The following is a 25,991-nucleotide window of genomic DNA, read 5'->3' as shown; positions in this document are numbered from 1 at the left end:
GGGCTTTGAGTATTTTGAAATCCGATTTAGACTGATAAATTTTCAAAGTTACGATATATTGCATAACTTGGCACAAATTGTACAGGATGGGTTGGTTACTACCTTCAAATATTTGGTAATTTGTGCTAATCAATCCAAGTGCCACAGCAGCTACCTCTGGATGCAAAAGGTTTGTTAGCCTAGTAGTAATCAACATACTGTGCAACATACAGAAGAAGTTTTGGCTAAATAATTATGAAATGCCTAAGTCACTGATTCTCAACTTTTTAAAATAAGAATTATCAACAATGTCATTTATTGTGTTTGACCTCTAGTAGCCTATCACTAGATAGATGCTAATCAATTAGTAGAGTTCCCCTGTTAAGTGGGTCTCAGCTGGAAGGAATTGATTATGAGGTCCTGATCCTATCCTTCTTCACCAGTTGCTGCCAGTTTTCTTGTGGACAGAAACTGGAATGGACTCTTGGAAGTAGCTGAGTCCTATCTAGTGTCTGGCCTTGGTGAGTGTGTGATCTGCACATTAATGCAGCAGAGACCCAAATTGACAGTTGCATGTTCAAAGGTCACTTCTTTATTAGGTGAGTCAAAGATAGTCTCCTCTTGGTGAAGACAATAGGAACAGTATGAGCTCCTCTCATCTGGAAGTCCCTGTTCTGTACTTAATATAAATTTTCACTGTAAGTGCCATTAAGAACTGGCTGTGTAAGTGCTGTGTGTCTGAGTGATCCAAAGATGCCCCGGCCCTTATTTTTAAGGTAGTATTTAACTATCAAAGTTAGGAGGATAAAGTTTAATAGCAAACAACCTCTAAACAGAGACATATGATCAGATGATGATGATCATTTTTGTTGTGGTTTTATATTGCCGCTTAGCTTCACTTGCCACTGTGTCATTGAACTATGCTATAGATTTGGTGGGAGGAGAGAGACCTCAAAGCTGATCTTGTATAAACAAAGTGCATTGAAATGCAAAGCCAAAGCACTGGTTCCAAAATTGTGAACTTCAACTAAAATTTCAACTAGTGTGTGGAGCGTAATAGGATATTACTTAGAAGACAAGTGTAACTCTAACCCATGGTAAGTCTCACTTGTGCATAATATTTCTGCCAGAGTTTTACCTATGTATTTCTAGAGTTCCAATTACCATGATATATCTGAAAATCACCCTCTGTGGGTCTTAAATTGGGCCACCAAATTTAGAGACCACTTTTGAAAATCTCATTGCACCACTTCTATATAGTAGCGCCTTGCAGTAGCAATACAATTTATATTAGCAACACAAATATTCAACACACTTCCATATTCTACTAGTGCAGTGTCAGCCAGTCTCACTTGGCAGAAAAAGAGGGGAATAGGATATGAAGATGGAAACAGGCATAACAGGCCAGAATGCATTTCCTGGTGAAACTAGAAAATATTATTGAGGCTATTTGTCACTTGTTTAATACCTAGATACACTCTCTTTGGAATCTGGGGCTGTGGTGAGACAAACCAAAGAGAGAAATCCATTGTACAATATATAAATAATTTTTAAAAAGTTGTTTAAAAGTTCTTTATTTGCTGACAATATTTAAATTAACTCAGGTACTCCTTTGGTTTTGTAAACACTAAAACTATACATTTTTAAGATATTTCTCATGGACCGACAAATGGAATGAGCAATTAACTTTGTCTTCCCCTATGGATACCATATCAGAATTATGGGCCAGATATATAGTCTCCTTGAGACCTCTGTTAATCAAAGTGTAATTGCAGTCAACATATTTATGAGCAATTATTTAGGAAATGTTAGTTTGGTGGCAGGTTAAACAAAATGTGCATTATTTATGTGTATCTAACAACCAGAAACCCAATTTTCCATTTAATGGGAAAATCTGCTATTTTGAAAAATAAATAATTCCAAAACAGAGCAAAATCAAAATATTTCAAAAATTTCCAGTGAAATTAAATAAAAAATAAAATGGGTTGATCCAACATCAGTCAAATGTTCATCCTATATACACCTCTACCCCGATATAACACTGTCCTGAGCCAAAAAATCTTACCGCATTGTAGGTAAAACCATGTTATATAGAACTTGCTTTGATCTGCCGGAGTGCGCAGCCCCACCCCCTTGGAGCGCTGCTTTACCCCGTTATATCCAAATTTGTGTTATATTGGGTCACGTTATATTGGGGTAGAGGTGTATATTGAATTTGAAAAATCATTTTGAAACAAAAATGGCAAAACTGAACATAATATCAAAACATCTTGGGTTTTTTGGTTTTTTTTTCAAAACAATGTTTAATTGATCAAAATGCAGTATCTAGTATAATTGTGTGCATTCTAACACAGATGCTGGGAGCAAAGCTGGTCAGAAATTTTTCATTTTTTTTTATAAAATGTCATTTTTGTCAAAATCAAATATTTTTGAAAGTGTTGATTTTGATGATAACAGCACTCTTATCAGAAGAATACTTAGGTGAAAAATTTCTGACCAGCTCTACTCCCAGCAACTATTTGATTGCACGCAAGATAATGAACATCTGCCATCATAGGTGCTGGGGATGCTGCCATGCCCCCTGGCTTGAAGTAGTAGTAACCCAAATACCTAGTTTCCACCTTCAGCACCTCCACAATAAAAATTGTTCCAGCACCCTGCCTGCCATGTGTGTCAAATACAGACCATAGCAAAGTATTTTGCAACAAACATTCCTCCTCCCCAAAAGAGAAACAAACCCAAATTCTACCATTATAGCAAAAACCCACATTTAGATCCTACAGTTAAAGGCTTTGGCATTGTAATAAATAGCTGGGATTTAGAGCAAATACAAAGAAAAGAGAAATTCATCTTGGATTAAATATTCAGTGTCGGTACAGAAAGGAAGTAGCGAACTCCTCTGAATGCAAGACAAGTTTCATTTAACTCCAGTATAGTTTTTGAGCCATTAATAATAGCATTACAGCAAAGGTGGTGAAGAAATGCATTAACAAAATGCATACATAAGTAGAAACTCTCCAGGAAAGAGTTAAGCATAAGGGATCATAGCAGTAGAACTTCAATAATCTGATCTGTGCTCAGGATGTCTTAGAAATTGCAACTGCACCCAGTTTAACAGTACAATATTATGTTTTACATATATTCATAGTTATATTGTCAAAGGGACCTGCAAAGAAAAAAGTCTTCTGTGCTCTAATTTTACTTATTTTTGTTATATGCACTTGGTATGGTTATATATATATTTTTTTCCTATTTGTTTTTATTATCCTAGAAATTAAGGAGTTTTATAATCAGGTACACCTTATTCATAACATACAGTTTATTATGATATCACATATTCTGAGGAGTTGATGTCTAGTTAAATGCGAGAGGGAGTGTGTTTTTTGTCAGTCTGGGCTTTGTTAATGCTTTGTTAACTCAAGTGCACTAGCTGCAATTGAAAGAAAAGATGAAAGATAAAGAATGGCCACTTTTGGCCCTTCTTTTGCGGGATAACAGAACTCACAACAGGCAGTTCTGAAGGAAGGCCTGAACTGGCATTCCTGATATTTAAAATATAAAGCAATTGGGATAAAAATGTGTATACACGCACACCAATAAACCACCACCAACAAAATGTGTACACACAAAACAAAAGCCAACAACCTTCAAGCTTTGTTTATGCCTCAGTGAGAACAAAAAAAAGGGCACACACCATTCCCGCCCCCCCTTTTAACCTTTATACTGTTGGGTTAAAGACAGTTGTTCTTTTCCTATAAGACAGGAGGGTGTTAGTTCTTTCTTTTGTGTGAATGGAGGATCACACGCAGGAAGACTTCATTTGGAGCTTAGCTCTGGCAAGAAGTGTTTTTGAAAAGCATTTTTAATAACAAAAACAAAAGGCTGTTTTAGGTTCCAGTCCTACACAGAGCTCCATTGACTTTGCAGAGCTCCTTGCAAGGCTCGGGCCAAAGGGTAGGTTTTGGGTTCTATACAGTAGAAGAAAACCATATTTGAGACCAAGTGTTCTTGAAAATGGTATGAGTTTAGCTGGTGCCTTGAAAGGGGTATTGCCGTTATAAGTTTTTTTGCTGTTACTTTTGCCATCTTTGTTCAAGGTGAAGACAATCTCTGTACTGTATGTACTGTGAGTAAAACATCTGAGAGAGACTATCCTGAGCCTCCGAATCACTCAGTTTCTCTCTCAGACCCCAAGTCAGCAAAACATTTAAGTACATGCTGACAGCCATCCATATTCAGGAAGGCACTTAGGCACTGGCTTTCCTTTAAAGCATGTATTAAGTGATGTCCTCAGTAGGGAAACTTTCCTAAATCTGAGCCTTAATAATCAGTTAATTAATGAACAGTTAATAAACAACCCTTACCAGAAAGCTCAAACTTTTCTTCAGCCACTGAAAGCTGGGGCATTTTATTAATTGAATATTTTAATAAAAGGATTTTATTTGGGAAGTATTCTTTACCCCATAACATAAATAGGGAAAGAAGATTGTTTTTGTGATGGTTCTGCTTCTTCTGTGTAGTATTTTTCCAGATTTCCTGTTGAGTCTCAAAGTAAATCCAGGTAAATAAAGAGCATTACAGCTACTATTTCTATAGGCCCAAACTTGGAAAAAAAATCTGGGTTAGTGGTCTGACAGTATTAAGGACTGGAACAGATGTGTGTGACTTTTAGAGACTGAATCAAACCAATATCATATAATAAGAATAAATTCCTTTAATTATATGCTGAGATCCAAAGTTGCCTCATTCATGGGTATATTTAAATTAGGAAAATGCTATTTTATAGTCTTCAATTTGTACAAAGTATGGCTTGCTTTTTTTAGGTATATTATTCCCCAGTTCATGACACTTAAATTTGAACATCATAATAGTTCCATCCAATTTTTTAATTAACTTGTCCTCATAATTCTCAATAAGTTTCTACTGCAATCATGGAAGAATATGGGCTTCCTCTAGAGACCAGTATGATGTCTGTAAATTCCCACCGAAATTACCTAAAGTGACTGTGTAGACTAGTGGATAAGGTCTTTTGTACTCCAAAGCTATTAAATTCAAATCCTGCTGGATTTTTCATTAGTGCAATTATACATGAATTCTTACCAATTTTCTAAAGGGAAAAAATAGTTCCGATACAAACATTTCACATTTGAAATAATCTAAATTAGAGAAATGGTAGGCTCAGACTTATAAAAATGTAACAATTTAAAAAAAAATTTAAAAGTGTTAACCACTTACAACCATACTAAATGTGACACAAATAGGTCTAATTTATTCTTCTTTGTTCAATTCATAGTTCCAAAATGTGGGTTTATGAACCTTAAGAAAGGGGACCAGGTTATCCCTAACTGACTGTTTAAATTACTTACCCTTTCCTAATATGGTGTTTTTTCTACATAGCACATCCTTATAGATTCATATATTCTTAAGGCTAGAAGGAACTATTATGATGATCTAGTCTGGCCTCCTACATAACACATTCATTCATTCATTCATGCCCGTCACCCCAACCGGGGTATGGGCCGCCAACCACAGATCTCCAGAGTCTTCTATCCTGGGCCATTCGCTCTAGCTGGTTCCAGGTATAGCCCATTTTTTTGCTATCAACCTGAAGGTCGCGTCGCCAGGTATTTCTTGGGCGGCCTCTTTTCCGCTTGCCTTGGGCACCAGGCTCCCAACTTCTGGTTGAGATGGAGTATACCTTTTAGAAAGATATCCAACCTTGATTTTTAAGTGATACAGAATTCGTCATAACCTTTGGTTAATCATTTCAGTGTTCTATTAGCCTCACTGTTTTCAAAGAAAAAAGTTTATTTTTAGTCTAAATTTGGATCTCCATTTGCCTCTTTTCTGCTAGAACAAAGAGCCTTCTACTATCAGAAGTCTCTTCCCCATGTAGATAGTTGTAGACCATAATCAAGTCACCTCTTATCTTTCTCTTGGATTAACTAGATTGAGTTTCTTTAGCCTCTCACTGTAAATCATGTTTTCCAGACCTCAAATCATTCTTGCAGCTCTTTTCTGAACTCTTTCCAATTTTTCAGTGTCCTTTTCAAAATGTGGATATGAGAACTGGAGTCAGTATTCCAGTACAGAGTAGGGTTGCCAATTTTATAATCACAAAAAACCGAACACCCTTGCCCCAATCCCTGCCCCACCCTTGCCCCAAGGCCCTACCTCTTCTCCAAGGCCCGCTTCTCACTCTGTCGCTCGCTCTACCCCACCCTCACTCAGTCACTGATTTTCACTGGGCAGGGAGTGTGGGAGGGGTGAGGACTCCAGCTGGGGGTGCGGGCTTCAGGGTAGGTCCAGAAATGAGGGATTCAAGGTGTGGCAGGTGGCTCAGGGCTGGGGCAGGGGGTTGGGGTGCAGGGGAGTGAGGGCTCTGGCCGGGGATGTGGACTCTGGGCAGGGGCGGCTCTAGGCACCAGCAAAACAAGCTGGTGCCTAGGGCGGCAAAATCTAGGGGGCGGCAAAAGGCTGGGGCCCCAGCTCATCCTGCCGCTGCGAGCCGAGGAGCGGCCCGGCCCCTGCAGCCGGGGGGGGGGGGCGGCAGGCTGGGCCGGCGGACCTGCCGCAGTCATGCCTGCGAGAGGTCCACCGGAGCCCCGGGACGACTGGACCTGCCGCAGGCATGACTGCGGAGGGGGCGCTTGTCCCGCGGCTCGGCTGGCCCTCCCGCAGGCATGACTGCGGCAGCTCAAGCGGAGCTGCCGGACCCGCGAACCGTCCGCAGCCGCGGGAGGTCCAGCCGAGCCACGCGGGACCAGCGGTCCCTCTGCAGTCATGCCCGCGGGAGGTCCGCTGCTCCCGCGGCTCCGGGGCGCCTCCCGCGCATGACTGCTTGGGGTGGCCAAAAAGGTAGAGCCGCCCCTGACTCTGGGGTGGGGCCAGGGATGAGGGTTTTGGGATACAGGAGGGGGCTCTGGGCTGGAGCCAAGGGGTTTTGAGTGTGGGAGGGGGCTCAGAGCTGGGGCAGGGGTCTGGGTGGGCCAGGGGGTGTGAAGTACAGTCCCCAGGAAGGAGTTTGGGTGCAGGAGGAGGCTTGGGGTGTGGGCTCCGAATGGTGCTTACCTCAGGTGGTTCCAGGGAAGCGGCCAGCATGTCCCTCTGGCTCCTAGGCGGAAGCACGCAGCCAGAGGGCTCTGTGCACTGCCCCCATCCGCAGGCACTGCCCCCGCAGCTCCCATTGGCCATGGCTCCCAGCCAATGGGAGCTGCGGAGCCAGTGCTTGGGATGGGGGCAATGCGTGGCACCCCCATGACTGCCCTTATGCCTAGGAGCCAGAGGGACATGCAGGAGCTGGGCAGCTGGGCAGAGCCAGGTAGGGAGCCTGCCAGCCCTGCGCCAGCCGGACTTTTCATGGCCCAATCAGCGGTGCTGACCAGAGCTGCCAGGGTCCCTTGTCGACCAAGTGTTCTGACTGAAAACCAGATACCTGACAAGCCTAGTATATAGCAGAATGATTTCTCTCCTCTAACTTATCCAATATATTTATATTCTGATAGTGCTCAGAGTCCCTAGTCAGAAAAGAGCTGTATCATGTTGGCCTTTTCTGCAACTTGACTTCAGTAGATTATTTATGAGGAGTGCAGAAGGGGAGAGGCTTCTTCTCCCAACTCTTGCAGGGTAGGGCAGAGAGCAACAATGTATTTATCTGCTTCCACTTTCAGCTCTGTTCTGGGGCAGGCAGGAGAGACAAAGGGAAAGAACAATAAAACTAGAAGTGCTGCTGTCTGCAGGGCAGTGCTCAATGCTTGGCAAGCAACTTTTGAGTTGAAATTACTCCAGTGTTGACTTGATTAAATATATATCTGCGATAGTGAGACAATTTACTGTTTTAAGATTGTTAAAGTTCCAGAATTAATTTAAGAATTTTGTGTACCAAAAGTAGTAATTTTGTTAAAAACCTGCCAAATGCTTAGTTGATTAAAGGCACTTGCAAATTGTTTTATTTTGTAATAAGTGCCTCTTTTATTTAGAGAACAGAATATTCTTATGAAATAAGAGTAATTTCTGGTATGTGTTATTGTAAATTGTCATTTTTGCAAAGTGGAAAAAATAGAAACTTCTTGATTTCTAAAGTTGGTAGTCACTTGTAACTCATAATGCTGAGTTTGATTTTCTGCTTTCAGAGTTTATTTTTAAAACATAACATGAACATAAAAATCTGCTGTTCAGAATAAGAAGTTTGGAATGGCGGGTTTAAACATCCTATTCATAGTGATAATTCATATGCCATAAATTTCCATCCTTCCCCACCTATCTGTCAGCTTCTCAAAAGGGAAGATATTTTATAGAAGTTCTTTAAAAAGCCAGAGCTATAATTAAGGCTTTTGGAATTTAGCTTCAGATAGCAAAACAAATAACATATCTGGGACTGAATTCGCCAATGCATTTACACCGGTTTTACCTTGGAGTAAATCTGTTGAAGTCTATGGAATTATACTTACATAAAACTGATGCATTAATATACACTTTTATGTAGCACAATGGAGAATCAGGCCCTCTGACTTCACAGGTATCATTTGAGCTTTCTGGATCTTTCCCATTTGTCTAAATGACATATTATAAAGGCACCTAATCATCCCAATTATATTTCATCTAATATCACTGCATTATCTTCCCAATAAGATTTCAGTAGCTTGCTGTGCTATTGTGTAGTACTTTTCATTGAGAATTATCCCAAAGCACTTTACAGATTTTGTGCATGAGAGAGCAACAGAGAATGCTCTTTCACTCACCACTGGAAAGCACTGACTTTGGAGTGGCATGTGTGAGCTGTTTCCAACCAGCCATTTTTAGGATGGGATTTTGAGAATTACTTTCCTCTGTTTGAAATGGCAGGCAAAATTTGGGTTGCTAGACTGTTATAACCAAAATTGGAATTTTGCCACTGCATTGCAAGAAGTGCCATTGATACTTCAATAACAAGTGTTGAGAGTGTTGATTGTATGTGTCCTCTAGAAGCTGGCATACCCAGCAACATATCAGTTCCCTGATGCCATGCTATGGCGTTGGTTTACTACTGAATTAGAAGGAAGAGTGCCAATTGCTGAATCACCAATGCTACTTTCTGTAGCACCTGAGATTTTCCTTGGAGACCTCCAAGCCAATTGTTATTCAGGCAAGAGCCTGCTTAGCGTATCAGATCTGACAAGATCACAGTCTGAAGAGGTACAGATAGTAAGGCATTCCCATTAATACAAGCATCCACAGACAAATGTACAATTCTCATTTCATATCTGCTCTCAAGAAAACTATATGAAATTGGTATTTCATGCAGATATAAATATGTAAGGTGAATATGAATCCACAGCAAATATGTATTGACAATATATCCTAATTTACTTATGACTTTGGAGTCTTGGTAAAAAATTACAGTGCGGTGACAGGTAATTTTGTGTGTGTGCGCGTGTGTGCGTGTATAAACATACATACTCTTTCTCTCGCATTAGGACAGTAGAGCATTTGAGGACTTGAACATGCTCTCTTATCCTTTTTAGGTGCCAGGCTGCTCCAGTTCCTGTTTCTGTGCACTTTCATTGTCTCTATCTGTTGCACTAAATTTCCCTTCCTTTCTAACAGTTGTTTTGGTACCACCTATTCCACCATCCCCATCTTAGGCTTTCCAAAATCTCCTTAGATTTTCCTTTGCTTCACATATTTCATTTTCTCTTTGCATAGGTCATTTTGTAATTTTTCCCTACACTTCCTGCCTTTTGTTTGCCGCAGAATTATAGTACATTGGCTCAGTTATTTCATTGTCAGTTTCATTTATCACAACCTGTGATGCTCACAAAGCACCTACAGTTTACCTACAGCTGCAAAGGTGACTCTGCATTGATATCATTCACCTGTCCTTTTTCCCCCACCCTGATATCTTTGTTGGACCTTATGGGTGTCTTTTCACTTGCCGTGAACTTGTGCTAACTGTTCATATTTCTATCAAGCATACAGATGAAGGGATCAGAACAAATTCAGCCTGGCTAAGTTATGACTAGAAACATTATTCCTCCGACTCATTTTAGGGATGGGGGTTGGGAAAAGTATAAGAGACAGAGAGAGACTTCCTCTGCCTCCAGTGTGTGTGGTAATCCATAAATAAATACAAGGCGGGATGATTAGTCATCCTAAGGAACAAAACCTTCAGATAAAATGGTCACAAGTTTCTCAAGACAGACATTTTTGCTTGCAGCTGTGTCATAGCCATCATCTCAGTCCCCCTGCAATTTTGATACCATTTTACTCTACAAAAGCACTGCAATTAGCATCTCTAAACATAGCCAGCTCAGAACTTACTGTTTGGAAATTGTATAAATTAGAGTTATTGTATAAAATATTCCATCTTAAGAATCCATGAAGCTCAGGGTATTAGTAAGACCCACAAGCTTCTAAAACATGGCTGAACCATGATGGAAAATTCATGCCACTTAAGTGACTTGGCTATAATCCCTTTCCCTTTCAACACCCCTTAAAACTCTCCACATGAAAACTGCAGCAACCTTATGACAATTTCAGGCTGAATATTTTCTGGATGTTTGCTCTTTGCTTTAAAAAAAAAAGAAGACGCCTACGGGTAATATATAGTGTCAGCACATTTGGAATAAGTTAAAGGCAGAAGAACTCTTTGGAAATATAATAATATTCTCTCAATAAAAATCAAACCTTTCCAATGCTGGAGGACTGTATATATGCTCATATATAAAATTAGCATGGGTATATTATTTTCTATAGACATCTTCATCTTTTACAAATGCAGATCATGCTAGGATGGGAGAAATCCATTTCAGCTTGTATCTGTTCCTTTTGGATAACACTTGTCCCCTACTATATTATTTCACACCTTTTTTTTTTAAACTGCTTAGTTTCATTGCTGCTAAGTCTAAACTTGGTCATTTTATTGCATATAGTAACAATTATCTATGTGGAGAAATTCCACCTAGCCACCTAGACTCCTTTACCCTCCAGAACTTTTATAATAAGATAACATACTTTTTTTATGTTTGCAGTGTTGTAGCTGTGTTGATCCCGGGTTATTAGAGAAACAAGGTGGGTGAGGTAATATCTTTTATTGGACCAATGTCTGCTGGAGAAAAGTTGGTCCAATAAAAGATATTACCTTGCCCACCTTGTCTCTAATAGATTATTTTATAACTGATTGATCAGAACGGCGCACTGCATTTTAACTATAACCTTTATTAGTCCCTTACAGTTTTAGAAAAATTCCCTTTAACATAATTGATGCCTCTGTTTTTATTCTTGCTAGGATTTGATTTGTTTCCCATACACTTGTGCTGTTAAGGACTGGCCTGTAGACCAAAAAGAGTTTTATCCACCACTTTCCAATATCCTTCCTGGATTTAGGGCAGTGTTTCCCAAACTTGGGATGCCACTTGTGTAGGGAAAGCCCCTGGCGGGCCGGTTAGTTTACCTGCCCCATCCACAGGTCCGACTGATCGCAGCTCCCACTGGCCTCAGTTCGCTGCTCCAGGCCAATGGGGGAGGCGGGAAGCGGAAGCCAGCACATCCCTCGGCCCGCACCGCTTCCAGCAGTCCCCATTAGCCTGGATCAGCGAACCGCGTCCAGTGGGAGCCATGATCGGCCGAACCTGCGGACATGGCAGGCACTCAAACTGGCCCAGCCTGCCAGGGGCTTTCCCTACACAAACGGCGTCCCAAGTTTGGGACACACTGATTTAGGGTTTTGTAGTGTATTATCCTGAAGTGTTGATTGCCTTTTCATGTGTTTATCACTAGTCTTAATATCAAGTTTTTCTGTATTTTCGTGGGGTTGCCATTTAGGACCATGCTTTTGGAATCTCCAAGTCATTCTTAATTTATTGCTGTTTTTCTTTTAATTGCATCGTTCCCAGGTTTGTATCAGCAAAATTTTTCTTCATAGCATGTGCACATTCTTCCCATTCTCTGATATATAACCTGTGCAAAATTAGCCCCATGGTCTATGCCATCACCAGAGTCAACGGGATAGGTAAGATCAATTGTCTAATGATATGGACCATACTTTAAAAAAAATATGGATGGAATAAAATTTAAATGGTGTTTAAAAAAGGGTAGTGGTGGGGAGGGGGGACTTCAGCTTCTCAGGTCAGTGTTTAGTGTTTGTAGCAGTGGGTCCAAAGTCTGACTCCAGGGTAAAAGCCTGATTCCTTCCAGGAGGACAGGCCGGTGGTGCCAATATTCAGCCATTTGAGGATGATTAAGCAAGACACATGCTCATCCGCCGGGTTATGAGCATTAAATGTACAGTACACTTTAACCTGTGTCTTTCATGTGATAGTATGTATTAATGAGAGGTTAGAATGGTGGCCTACTGAATCAGGCTTTTGCCTCTGGAGATCTGGTTTAAATCTAGTTTCAGGTGATAAGCCAAATTATTGTGGTTGTTGATAGATCATTTAATCCATCTTTCTGTATCATAGTGGGTTTAATTATTTCTAAATAGATGAGTCACAGGAGTTAAATTTGATCTACAGTTATCTCCTTTGAACTTTCTTTTGTAGCTTTGCTGCAGTATCTAGTTAGACTTTTAACATTTTTCCTAGTATTTTATCTAATTTTTTTCCTACTGTAGTTTAAGATACATGCTGTAGTCTCCTGGACTAATGAGAACTGAGCTTTCACATCTACTTATGTAAGCAGAAGTGTAATCCATGTCAACAGTATTGCATTTATAGTCTTGAAAAAGGAACCCAGACAATAGCAAAATTGATTGGGTAGATATGGCATCACAGTATTATGAGGGGGCATCACTATGTAGATATCATTTCCTCATCTCAACATTCCATGCCATGTCACCTGCACTGCAGGCCATCCATCCATAGAGGACCAGGAAGATATTGCTCAGCTGTCTTTTTATGTAGCCACTTGTGGGGGGAATCCTAGAAACTCATCCCGGGAGCACTGGATAAAACATAGGCTGATCACTTCCCCATCTGATCAGCCTAGCCCACCTTCTATGACCTAACTCTGGGAGCAGAGACAGAGGAGTTTGGGGTCAACATTGTTGAACTTGGGTAACAAACTTGAACCTGAACACACCTCTAAGTATAGGCAATTGACATGTCTCCCCTCCATCTTCGCTCCTTAATGTGTTCAATCATTTTAATATTCTCTTTACATATTTGAATTTCAGGCCCATTTATTATCTGTGTTTGTTTTATCACCATACTTAATAGAGCATTCAGTGTGAGAAGAAAAACTGTGGTATCCAATTCATAGTCTCTACTAGATATTGTTTCTATATCATAGAACTACTCAATTTTTATACAGTTGTCAGCCTTATCGGAGGGGCCAAGGCCTAGAATAGAAGGAATAGTGGCAGAGATGTGTGGCAAGCTTACATAGTGCCTGTAAATGCTCAGAGAAATTCACACAAGACTGAGGTGATGTGTAGAAAGCCTTTTGTGGAGACAAAAGTAAAATTGCCTAGTTTACATAATTTCAGCTTAGTGTAACACTAAGATAGATAAAGATTAAAGATCTATCTATACATGAAGTTATATGGCCATCATCACCATAGTATCTCAACACTTCCCAATTTAATAACAAGAACAGCAACAATTAGTGCCGTTTCTTTTCCTGATAAGGTTATGCCGAACATTAATACATTTTTGTCATGAAACTTAAATTGGCAATAACAGAAAAATTAACATTCAAAATCACAAATGAAAGATGAGCTTACAAAGAGCTGAATACACATCAGTGGTATGTTCACAGGGGTCATGGCCTAGAATATTCCTGTCTAAAGCCTAGTAAAAGCTACCCTGTCAGTGTTTTCTTTCTGTCATCAAGACACACATATATAGTGTGTGTCTGTGTATATGTATGTATAGTGGAACTCAGATTGCCGTTTTTATGGGAATGCTTAGCCCTTGTGAGGGGCAGTGCTCTTCAACAACAAGATTGAGTATAAGTCTTATTTCCTATCACCAGCTCCTATGACTTCATATAACATTCCAGAATTCTGATAAACTGTCATGGAGAAAAATGATAAAGTGATTTATACTCAATTTTGCTGCAAGGGAGAAATGCAGGGGTTGTCATTCTGGGTCTTCAGAACAAATGAGTTACAGTTCACGAGGCAGCTCAATAAGGCTATCATTTCCCATCAGCTCCCGTCACTGACAGTCACAGATTTACTAGACAGGGAAAAGGAAAATGGCTGCATTTTGGTACCCAGTCAGTCAACTCTATTACTCTATCAACCAGACTTGTATAGACAAGAGGCTACCATGAATATTTGATAGAAGCTTCTTCCCAGAAATGCTTGTGGAATGCAGTAAAGTCCTTCTATTTGCTGAGAAATGCTCCCACTCTGTCTGCTTGGATCCCTTTGAAATTGGCCATTTGTAAACCACAAAGGTTTCTCTGATTGTGTGTGTGTGTTTCATTCAGCAGTCTGTTTGTGCCACACTACTTATTTATAGCCCTTTCAGAATGAAACAAAAGAATCCTCAATCTGCTGGGATTTCATATACAATACATTTGTCATTATCCATCTAACAGAATAGCAATATTCACAGAGCCACCTGTGTGCCCAGAGGAAATAGACTTTGATCTGCTATGCTTACAAATTGTTGGAAATGTGTATGTTACACTTTCAGGCAGAAAAAGGCTTAGGTCATGACTGAAGTACTTATTCTCTGCATCTTCTCATTAAAGCAAATCAACATAACTGGCTTCTACATTATCCCAGCTTTCAGTTATTCAGAACTTTTCTGGCAATCTTTGGTTTCTGTTCAAAGAGAGACTGAATATGATGCCTGCATTTTTCAAGGATGCTTGCATGCGATGATGTAACTGAAATCCAAATTGCCTCTGTGATACTCATCTGTTAAAGTATATTTAAAAAATAAATCCTAATGGTGGGGTTTTCTTATGAAGATTTCAGCTTTAAAAATTCTCTGAGGCTGGGTGTAGAGGTCTATTCTTTCCTTGAAACCTAAAGTTGATTCCTCTTTACTTGTATTACATCCTTTTCTCACCAATGTTGACACACAGGCTGGAAACCAGTCTCTTCCATCCGTCTGTCTTTAGCTGCTGCTTCCATCTGCTCTCTGGTTTTGAGGTCAACTGTTCTGCCCTCCTTGTTAAGGGTTCTTGTTAAGGTTTCTCTTGGGCACCCTTATTTCCTCACACCAGTTGGTTTCCACTTGACAGCTTCATGTTGGAGTCTGTGTTTTGGCATCCAGAGTACATGACCCAAATATATTGAACATTTTCTTCTGATTTTGGTGGAGACAAGCTGCTGGTTGGTAATTGCTCAGATCTCTCCATCCAGTGTCCAGAATCTTTTGTAGGCATTTACTTTCAAAGGCATCTAGCTTTCAGTTTAGCATGTTAATAGCTCTCCAGCTCTTGAAGCCATATGTTGGCACTGAAATTTCGTTTGAGTTGAAAATTGTCAGTTGTGTTTTGGTACTGTATGTCTTTAATTTCTATATGTTGTTAGGTTTAGGGAATGCTGTGGGAACCTTTCCTTCCCTTAGTGTCCCTTCTTTCTGAGAACTGAGGTTTGAAGATAATGGAAATGTATGTGTAGATGGGCAGAATAATGGCCCTTAAGGCGTAGATTGAAATCCTAAAATTCAGCCTAAGTAGGGAGCAGCAAATAGCTGCATTGCTCCACATGCAGGGCAGAAACCAGCGTGGGACTCCAAGTTCTTATAAACTGATTCTGGCTTCCCCTCCCCCATCCCCTATGTCAGCTCCTGTACACAGGCTGGTGCATTTGGGAAGGAGACTCCATCTTTCTCCTGCCCCTGACTCACACATCATCCACCTGCATGGGAAGGATAGCAGCAGCCTGGTGTCAGCTACTGTCTCCTTCCCACATACACAGGCTTTGGTGATGCAGATAGACCATGCTGTGTCATAAAGGGACTTCATACATCCCTGATGCCTCTGCATGGGCATGCAGGAGGACTCACAATCTGGACCAAAGAGAATATCAAAAATGAAACCCAATACTGTTTTTTTAAACTGCACTGCATCCTTGTATCCTAATTTGCTTCAAAAGGATTATTTTATTATTACTTTTGCCATTTTATCACTTGACTTCTAGTGATGTTGTTTGCAGTGGTGTTGTTGTTGTAGCTGTGTTCGTCCCAGGATATGAGAGAGAAGGTACTTTCTTTTATTGGACCAATTTCTGTTTGTGGAAGAGAGACAAGCTTTTGATCTTCACAGAGCTCTTCTCCAGAACATATGCAAAACCTGCAGACATATTTCTGCTGTTGTGATGATCAACACCCCCCACAATAGACACTTCAAGATTCATGGGTCCTACACATGCCTATCACAAGATGTAATGTACCTCATCCAGTGCATCAGGTGTCCCAACTAAAACAAGCTGGAGGAAATGGTCAATCACTATGCTCTTGAATGAAGTTGTACAGAAAAATGATAAAAGACAGACAAACCATATTATCCATGGACAATTAAGGACCAGATACTCTGAGTCACACATGGAGTGATGTGCCTCACTCCATGTGTAATCCCATTGAAGCTGTGGGTATAACGCCCTATTCAGTGTGAGTAAGCATATCACAATTTGGCTCAAAATTGCCTGTTGACTTTGAATATTTTCTGGAATATTGGGCAAACAATTTAGAAATTCATTAGCTCCTAATAAATGTTAAAAAGAAAAAGTAAAAACTGCACAGTCACACCTTCCTCACCCCAATACAATTTAAGGGATCATAAAAAGTTGATTTCAAATTATCATCAGTGCTGGCTTCAGGGAAGAAGGAAAATCACCAACATGCAATAGCACTTTGATAGTTTCTCATAATCCAAATATTTTGTAATCCCAGATCACCTATTAATGAGCTGTTCTGTTCTAGTTTTGAAATCATTCTTTCCAGAGTTTGTGGTTCCAGCCTTATATTAAAATATAATTATAATGTCCCAAAAGCAACATATGGGCCTCAGTCATATGAGACTCAGTGTTAAACCACTAGAAGGAATTTTGTTTTATTGAGAATATTTTAGCTTTAGTAAACACCATGCAACAGGTTTGAAGTAAAACATTGTACTAGAGATGCTATCAATGTGAAACCTGATTTATTTGAAAAGGATTTATTTCATCTTGCAACCCAAAAAAAAAAAAAAGGAAGAAGAAACAAAGCATGATTCCAATTAAAGAAAATGGCAGCCAGTATGTATGTTAAGTAAGGTTTTATTAGCAGGCTTTTAAAGTCAATGCTAAATGTTTTTATCTAGAGAGAAATTCTTTAAAAGGTTTTATTTTTCCCCATATGGTTGAGCCTTTCCCCATTATTACTAATAGGTAACAGTATTTTCAAAGAGAAAAAATGCTTTCATTTGCTCTAATGATGGAAAGCTGTGTGCTAGCTCTGTCTTTAATCTTTTTTTCTCTCATAAACTTTGAGAATCTCAATAAATATACTTTTAAAAACAGAAAAAAACCTTTCAAAGTCAAATCAGATTATCAGGTTTGTCATTTCATGGACATTTTTTCATTTAAATATAATAAATACATGGCTGTAATTTAGTGACTCCCATTTTTTCTCATTTAGTGGAATGTGCAGAGTTGTGCACTACAAATACCAGATTATGTAGATGCCAAGTGCTTAGCCCTTTCTTTCTTAGACTTGCTCAGCAGCGGTGATGGCTGAACCTCAAAAAGCATAACCATAATGGGTACATTAGAATTTCCTACATAAATTAGAGTTTGCTATGTACTCTGATAACCGAGCATGATAGACAGATTACAAATTAACCTGTATAGGGTCTTCATGGCCCTCATTACTCCCAGCTCTCCATGTCCTCTACAATGTCTCATGAGCCAGATGGTCTTACACAACAGAGTGAACTGAAAGCATCCTGAGATTGCCACTGGAGAATCCCTGTCTTGGGGGAGTCTGCTGGAGTAAATTGGCTGGGTACATTGCAGCAAACTGCTATTCAACACCTCTGCTATTTATCCTGGTTGGAATCACAGTTAACCAAACTTTTCTGAACCACAAAAAAGGGATCCATTTCAGTTTTAATGAAAGTTCAAGTTGCTTTTTATTTGCTCTAGATCTGAGCCACAATTTTTGAATCCAGATGTTTCCCAGTATTTGGGATTGTTTGGATCTGTAATTCGATTCAAGTCCATTTCTAATTTTATCCAGACTAGTTCACCCATCCTTACAAAAAGGCCAGTCTGCTCTGTGATGTAAGTTCATCATCAGTTCGCCTCTATGCTACCTGATTATTTTCCTTATGTCTTCCCTCTCTATCTATCTTTCACAGTCATTGTTGAGAAACCTATAATTTGTGCAGAAGTTTCAAAAAAGCTCTAATTTTATACTTGACACATCTCATGTTTCAGAAGTATGAGAGGAGTAGGGGCTCAGTAGCATGATGCTTAAATGAACTCAACCTTTTTTTCTTCTGAGGCTGCGGGTTCAAATATGGGTTAAGTTACAAGTGAAAATGAATTTGCAGTTTCAGTCCATAGCTCATATTTGAAATCTGTTCACGTCACAGAGTCACTCTGTAGTTTGGCACGAGTAACCGTAGGAAAAGACCAGGACTGGAATAACAAGACAGAATAAATGTACAACTTCAATGCTGAACAGCTTCCACAGCCTGCTTGCCCACGCTTTCTGCACCAGTTCTTCATTTTTTATTAGCATTCTGTTCTCCAAAGGTCATATCCTTCTCTCTGCTTTTTGTTCTGGAGGAGATAAAATGATCATAAAACATGCTTCTTTTTAGCCACAAGACTGTTGAAAGCAAAGGAATTGAAGCCAACACAGCAGCATCCCTTCTGTGCTTACAGTAGCCCCTCTGTCCAAATGTTACATATTGGAGTTGTCTACTAGGTGGTGGAGCAATTCTCTGTGCATCCTTGGGGACTGCTGTGTATAAGAAAGTGCTTACTCTGCCAGCATTATCCTGTGGGGACTCCCAGTAAACACTATCATGCTTCCTGCTTTTTGTGGGGCAGGGAAGTGTTACTAAGAAGCCCCTGGCCACAGGAATCCACGGGATATGTGGTAAGCCGGGAGAAGAGATTGATGCCTAGAGAGTGTTGACATCACTGGACATCTGTATGAATGCCCCAGCCAACCCATGGGATTTCCCTTTACATTATGGGGCACCCATGGAGTTAGAGCACTGTGCTACAGCCTTCTAGGCTAAGAGGAGGCCAGGTATCCCACAAGCCAGGGAGACTGCCACCTGCGGAGCCAGGGTATCTCAGCAACATAACAGCTATCCAGGAATCCAAGGTTGCTACCAGCGGGGGAGCCAGTAGCTCAGGGAGTCAGAGCTTCTGATAGCCAGGGATCTGGTCACCTGGGGATCCCTCATTCCCCAGCAACCCACCAGGCAGTCAGGCCGGGAGCCAGGGAACTTGCCTGGTCTCTGTTGAAAGTTTAGACACAGTTGACATGTTCTGTCAAATCTGTGTGTTCCAACAGAAAACTTTTCTGTTGGAAAATTTTCGACCAGTTCTGCATCATGGCAAGATGTTTTTTTAAAATGTGATGAGAAACCACATCCCTGTCAAATACCCTTTCTGAGTGGAAATCTGTCAGTTTCAATGGCAGCAATGTCTGATAATTGTTGATTGTCACACAAAAATTGCAACAATCCAATCTCAGTGAGCTGGAAAAAATCTGTATTCTATAATACTTTCTTCATCTGCATAAATATGCAGGCATTTACAGTTTAAAAAAAAAAGATGTAGGAAACCTCTCTTTCTGCTAAATTAATTGCACATCAAATCTTGAATGACTTGCCTTCTTCTTACTTGCATCTAGGAGTAATCTGTTAACTTTAATTTGAGGTATTCTTCCAGCTCCTATTTTTTAGACATCCTTGTGTAAAATAGTTGTTGTCATCATTCAAGTGTTTCTCCATCTTCCAAACATCTTGGCTTATATTGATATATACTGTAGTAACTGTCCTATCATCAGGCTCTTCAGAGAACTCATCTAAAGCACGCTTGTGGCCCTTAAATACAGAACACAGACTAGGTTTCGCTATTTGCCTGCAAAGCTGTGGATTCTCATATGGCATTTATTGTTCACTCTAACAAAGTTTAAAATATGCAATACTAGAGCTGTGCAGGAACCAGATATTCCACTTTGCAGGAAATTCTTTGGTTTTGACATTTGTTTTCACTCTGAATTGGGATGAAAACAAAGAATTTTGAAAATTCTTGTTAAATGAAAGTAAAAGAAAATTGTCTGTTGAAATGTTTTCTTTCAACAAAATACAAATATTTCATTTTGATTTTGACATTATTTTATATTACTTGTAATACAAAATTTATTTTGTAGTGAAAAGTCATTTAGATAAACAAAAATTGAAAAGTTTTATTGAAATTTTATTTCAATTTTTAAAAAATATTTAAAATGATCTCAGTACAAAATTTCATTAAAATCCTGTGGAACATTTCAATGTTGACAAATTGGCATTTTCCTGATGGATAAAACGTTCCATCAGAAAACTTTTGACCAGCTCTCCGTCTTAACTTTGTGCATATCTGACAATATCATGGGATGTTATAGAACTTTATAGTGGTCTCCTGAGTTCTTCTGAGTTCTTCCTATTCTGTTTGCATCTTGCCAGCTAAGGCTTTGAAGAGACTACAGAGAGGGAAGAGAATACAGACATTTGTAATGAATTTCTTACACAGTGTCTTTCTACCCACTATCTAATTATGCACACTTTCTGTTGGTGTATTCCAGCTGGATTTACCTAACTTTGTAGCTCATGATCAGGGTCCTTGTACTGAACTTGTGTAGTTTCTTTGTGATGTGTTTGTTTTTTCTAAAGATTTTCATGTTGGCTTTGCTGTGTCTATGATCTTCTTCTATCCACTTCTTTTTTCTTTGTCCTCTAGCTTTGCTTCTCTATCACAGTATTATCATACTTTCTTAATGTTGTATTCATCTCTCATCACCGATTATTTATTTATTTCCTTTTCCTTTATGGTCTTTGATATTTTCTCTGATGGGTAATTAACATTTACCTAATAACTTTACTTTTTAATAATATATATATATAATTTTATTCCTGGCACTTTTCTCGATAAGGGATAAAACTTCACTACTAGCAGTTGATGTGCTATTAGTGCAACAATATTAGGAAGATATAGTATGACTGTTTGAAATGCTTGATTTCTAATAGTTAAGATTGGAATATAATTCATTTGGTTATATTTGCATTAGTTTCCCAGGAGCAATCAGAAGGCCTGATTCACCACAGCTTTACTCTAGTAGATTCAATGGATTCACTGTGGTGTGAAATTGGAGTAACACAATGGTAAATTGGTCCTAGAGTTTGTATTCTGAGCAGCTTAGATTTCTTTTAATTAAATTATGATTATGGGTTGGATTAAAACCTAGTTGAAACTGCTGGGTATGAATATGTCTTTCGTTTAAGATATCTGTGAGAGACATTTAAGGAGACTCATTTAAAACAAGGCACAATGGAGTCTGCCTGGAAACTAGCAACCTGTGGGTGGGGTGTACAGTGGGTATCATTTGACCAGGGTGTGTGTGTGTGTAAGATGAGCTGAAGTGCAGTCAAAACCTGAGAAAACACAATGAGAGAGACTGGGGCAGAGAGACAGAAGCAGAGAAAGAAGGCTAAGCAACATCCCGAAAGTATGGTATGGCCCTGTGAGAAGTCAAAAAAGAGACATAAGAACATAAGAAAGGCCGTACCGGGTCAGACCAAAGGTCCATCTAGCCCAGTATCTGTCTACCGACAGTGGCCAATGCCAGGTGCCCAAGAGAGAGTGAACCTAACAGGCAATGATCAAGTGATATCTCTCCTGCCATCCATCTCCATCCTCTGACGAACAGAGGCTAGGGACACCATTCTTACCCATCCTGGCTAATAGCCATTTATGGACTTAGCCACCATTAATTTATCCAGTCCCCTTTTAAACATTAAAAGCAACAAAGAATCCTGTGGCATCTTATTGCATCCGAAGAAGTGGGTATTCACCCACGAAAGCTCATGCTGCAAAACGTCTGTTAGTCTATAAGGTGCCACAGGATTCTTTGTTGCTTTTACAGATCCAGACTAACACGGCTACCCCTCTGATACTTTTAAACATTGTTATAGTCCTAGCCTTCACAACCTCCTCAGGTAAGGAGTTCCACAAGCTGACTGTGTGCTGCGTGAAGAAGAACTTCCTTTTATTTGTTTTAAACCTGCTGCCTATTAATTTCATTTGGTGACCCCTAGTTCTTGTATTATGGGAATAAGTAAATAACTTTTCCTTATCCACTTTCTCAACATCACTCATGATTTTATATACCTCTATCATGTCCCCCCTTAGTCTTCTCTTTTCTAAGCTGAAGAGTCCTAGCCTCTTTAATCTTTCCTCGTATGGGACCCTCTCTATACCCTTAATTATTTTAGTTGCCCTTTTCTGAACCTTTTCTAGTGCTAGAATATCTTTTTTGAGGTGAGGAGACCACATCTGTACACAGTATTCGAGATGTGGGCGTACCAGGGATTTATATAAGGGCAATAATATAGTCTCAGTCTTATTCTCTATCCCCTTTTTAATGATTCCTAACATCCTGTTTGCTTTTTTGACCGCCTCTGCACACTGTGTGGACATCTTCAGAGAACTATCCACGATGACACCAAGATCTTTTTCCTGACTCGTTGTAGCTAAATTAGCCCCCATCATGTTGTATGTATAGTTGGGGTTATTTTTTCCAATGTGCATTACTTTACATTTATCCACATTAAATTTCATTTGCCATTTTGTTGCCCAATCATTTAGTTTTGTGAGATCTTTTTGAAGTTCTTCACAATCTGCTTTGGTCTTAACTATCTTGAGTAGTTTAGTGTCATCTGAAAACTTTGCCACCTCACTGTTTACCCCTTTCTCCAGATCATTTATGAATAAATTGAATAGGATTGGTCCGAGGACTGACCCTTGGGGAACACCACTAGTTACCCCTCTCCATTCTGAGAATTTACCATTAATTCCTACCCTTTGTTCCCTGTCCTTTAACCAGTTCTCAATCCATGAAAGGACCTTCCCTTTTATCCCATGACAGCTTAATTTATGTAAGAGGCTTTGGTAAGGGACCTTGTCAAAGGCTTTCTGGAAATCTAAGTACACTATGTCCACCAGATCCCCCTTGTCCTCATGTTTGTTGACCCCTTCAAAGAACTCTAATAGATTAGTAAGACACGATTTCCCTTTACAGAAACCATGTTGACTATTGCTCAAGAGTTTGTTTTTCTATGTGTCTGACAATTTTATTCTTTACTATTGTTTCAACTAATTTGCCCGGTACCGACGTTAGACTTACCGGTCTGTAATTGCCGGGATCAGCCCTAGAGCCCTTTTTAAATATTGGCGTCACATTAGCTAACTTCCAGTCATTGGGTACCGAAACAGATTTAAAGAACAGGTTACAAACCTTTAGGTCAGGGTTTCTGACAGAGAGAAGTTTGGGCCTGTGAGATAGGACACTGTCTCCTAATATTTCAGTTCCTCCTGAAACCAAGAATATGGGATTTTGTACATTCTTTGTAAGTAAACAAGATTGCATGAGAGAGCCCAAACTCCACCTTCAATTTCTCTTCCTAACTGGAACTATCCACAAGACCTGGAATTTTTGGCTAGCTGTTTGATCAAAAGAGATAACAATAGAGTTTAAGCTAGTGTATGGTGTGGTCCAGTGGCATAGTCTACTAACCTTTCATTTCTCAAGGCCTGTGTTCAACACCTATCTCTGGTCACAAGTGAAAATGAGATTTGTGATTTTATCCTAGTACCTATCTGACCATATGACACAAGAGACCGTACAAACTGATACAATTGGCAAGTCTCTGCACAAGAGAGATCCAGGACTTGAAATATGGTTTCCACTTTACATTCAAACAAAGACCAAATAATGCTTGTGTCCTCACTTCTTCTATTAGTCCACACTCCTTTCTTCCTGATGGCATCATGATAAAGTCTCCTCCTTTATCCAGGGAGAGATTTGAGGCCAGATTTTCTTCTCTGTTGCACTCTTGTGAATCAGGACTAACTCCAGTTAAGTTTGTGGATTTCAAGTTCCAAGATTTTCTCAAGTGCAAAAGAGCTCAGAATCTGGCTTTTTATTTCCCTCTATTCCTTCTTGACTTCTTGTTGAGTTGAACGCTCCTTACTGCTAAGAGGAGCTACTAATCAGACATGCTTCACTAGTAGACCCAGCAGTGTATGATCCAGGTGAGAATATGAGCAGCAATTGTTAAAGCATCAACCTTTTGAGGTTTTTTAAAAAAAAAAGAGAGTGAGAGAGAGAGAGACTTTATAGATCAGACATAGAGGACAAAAAACTGGGTCCTCCTCTCTAAAACCTGGGCAGGTGATAACCATTACTGGAAGAGCAATTGTTGTGAGTTAGGAGTGATATATGTTAGCAGAGCAGTATAGTTTCTTCCTGCACTTTTTTTAGTCTAAACCAGCTGTTAGTTCATTTACCCTGCATTCGCTTTCAGATTTTAACTCCAAAATATCCTGAAACTGCTTCCAGAAAAGTGTGTTTGAGGCACTGGAATTTCTTCTTAGAGCAAGCTACAGTAGAAAATACAAACTATCTAGAACAAAGGGGCAGAAGGAAGGAAGGAAGAGACCTAAAACTTAATGTGTGGTGGTACATAGTCTTAAGAGCTGACTCTCTGAGACCATTCTGTGTTGACTGAAATTGTTTTTTGTTCACCCTGAGTTGGAAAGCTATCTCCATTACAAATACACAAAATTGTGACAAAGTGTTTTCTGACTCTGTGCTAATATTCTCCATTCAGTGCACACACACGTTCTTACAGGGAGTTACACACATGCGCTGAGGGGAGATTTTATTCCAGAGACTGCATAGATATATCTATTTCTCTTGCATCAAGAACTCCAGTGCTTGAAATGCTGAATACTCAGATGTATATTTAGGGTAATCAAAAACTATTATTCATCTACATGATAGCAAAGGATGAGAGAAATATAATTACTGATGCAGAACATCATTTTTTATGTTGTAAATATTTGTTCATTAACAGCAAGGAAGACTATTTTTAACCAAATAGGAAAAGGATGTAATTGTTTTAAAGGTTTTTGCAAGTTATTTTTAGAAGAGATTGCTAAACAGATCTAATACATTTGCACTTGTAATGTGAGCGCTTTCAGTGTAAAATCAGTCAGTTCCTAAATTTTGTATTTAATATTTTATATAATTTAAAGCTATATGATAAGAACATATATTTTAAATCACTTCATCTGTAGCTTTAATCAAAAGCACTGTACTTTCCCCAATGACCCTTTCTGCTTGAATTAAATTGCTCTCCTGCCTGAGGGAGTATGAGAACTTTAGATGTATATACTTCAGATTACTTAAGGCTTGTAAATCTGCCACCTAGGAAGACAATGTAAGAGTCAGTAATGATGCATAAAAAATAGACTTAAACCAGCTGTGAAGCTATACAGGAGATGGCTAAAATATGCATCAGCAACAGCAGAAGTGGAAAAATCAACGGTATCTCTCAATGCAAACTCAACTTCCCTATGTCGCAATTTAACATGATTGTGCAAGGTCCCTCTACATGAAATCACTTATCTATATTCGTTGCAAAGAGATCCATCTGCACATAAGTAGGACCTTAAATGGTTTGTTTTTTTTTCCTTTTAGGGTTTTTTTTTAAAGTATTAGAGCAGAAGCACTTTGTGATAACTCAAAGGTCTTAGGAAACTTAAGATCTATTTCCAGTTCTTCCATGGATTTGATTTGTGAGCTTTGCCAAGCTACAAAAAATCACACTTTAACAAACTCAGAGAACTGGTAGGTAAGGTACCATGGAAAGAAAATAAAGGAGTTCAGGAGAGTTGTAAGTTTCTCAAGGAGACAATACTAAAGGCACAACCACAAACTATCTAGATACAAAGGAAAGATAGGAAGAACAGTAAGGAGCCAAAATATAGCTTCATCAAGAGTGCTTAATTACCTGAAATTCAA

The 25,991-nt window shown here is 39.4% G+C and overlaps 1 protein-coding gene and 1 long non-coding RNA gene across 2 annotated transcripts in view; one reads left to right on the top strand and one right to left on the bottom strand.

Moving 5' to 3' along the window:
• NKAIN2 (sodium/potassium transporting ATPase interacting 2) overlaps positions 1 to 25,991 on the top strand; it is a 746,352-nt gene that overhangs the window by 421,825 nt on the left and 298,536 nt on the right. The gene's annotated exons all lie outside the window — the stretch shown is intronic.
• The window catches only part of LOC120402231, a 30,834-nt gene continuing 25,321 nt past the window's right edge, over positions 20,479 to 25,991 (bottom strand). The window contains exon 3 of the long non-coding RNA XR_005597073.1: positions 20,479 to 20,609. This is a non-coding gene — a long non-coding RNA (uncharacterized LOC120402231). The remainder of the gene's footprint in view (positions 20,610 to 25,991) is intronic.

Source organism: Mauremys reevesii, linkage group 3, assembly GCF_016161935.1.
Source record: "Mauremys reevesii isolate NIE-2019 linkage group 3, ASM1616193v1, whole genome shotgun sequence".
Lineage (NCBI taxonomy): Eukaryota > Metazoa > Chordata > Testudines > Geoemydidae > Mauremys > Mauremys reevesii.
This window is presented reverse-complemented; position numbering and strand designations above follow the sequence as displayed.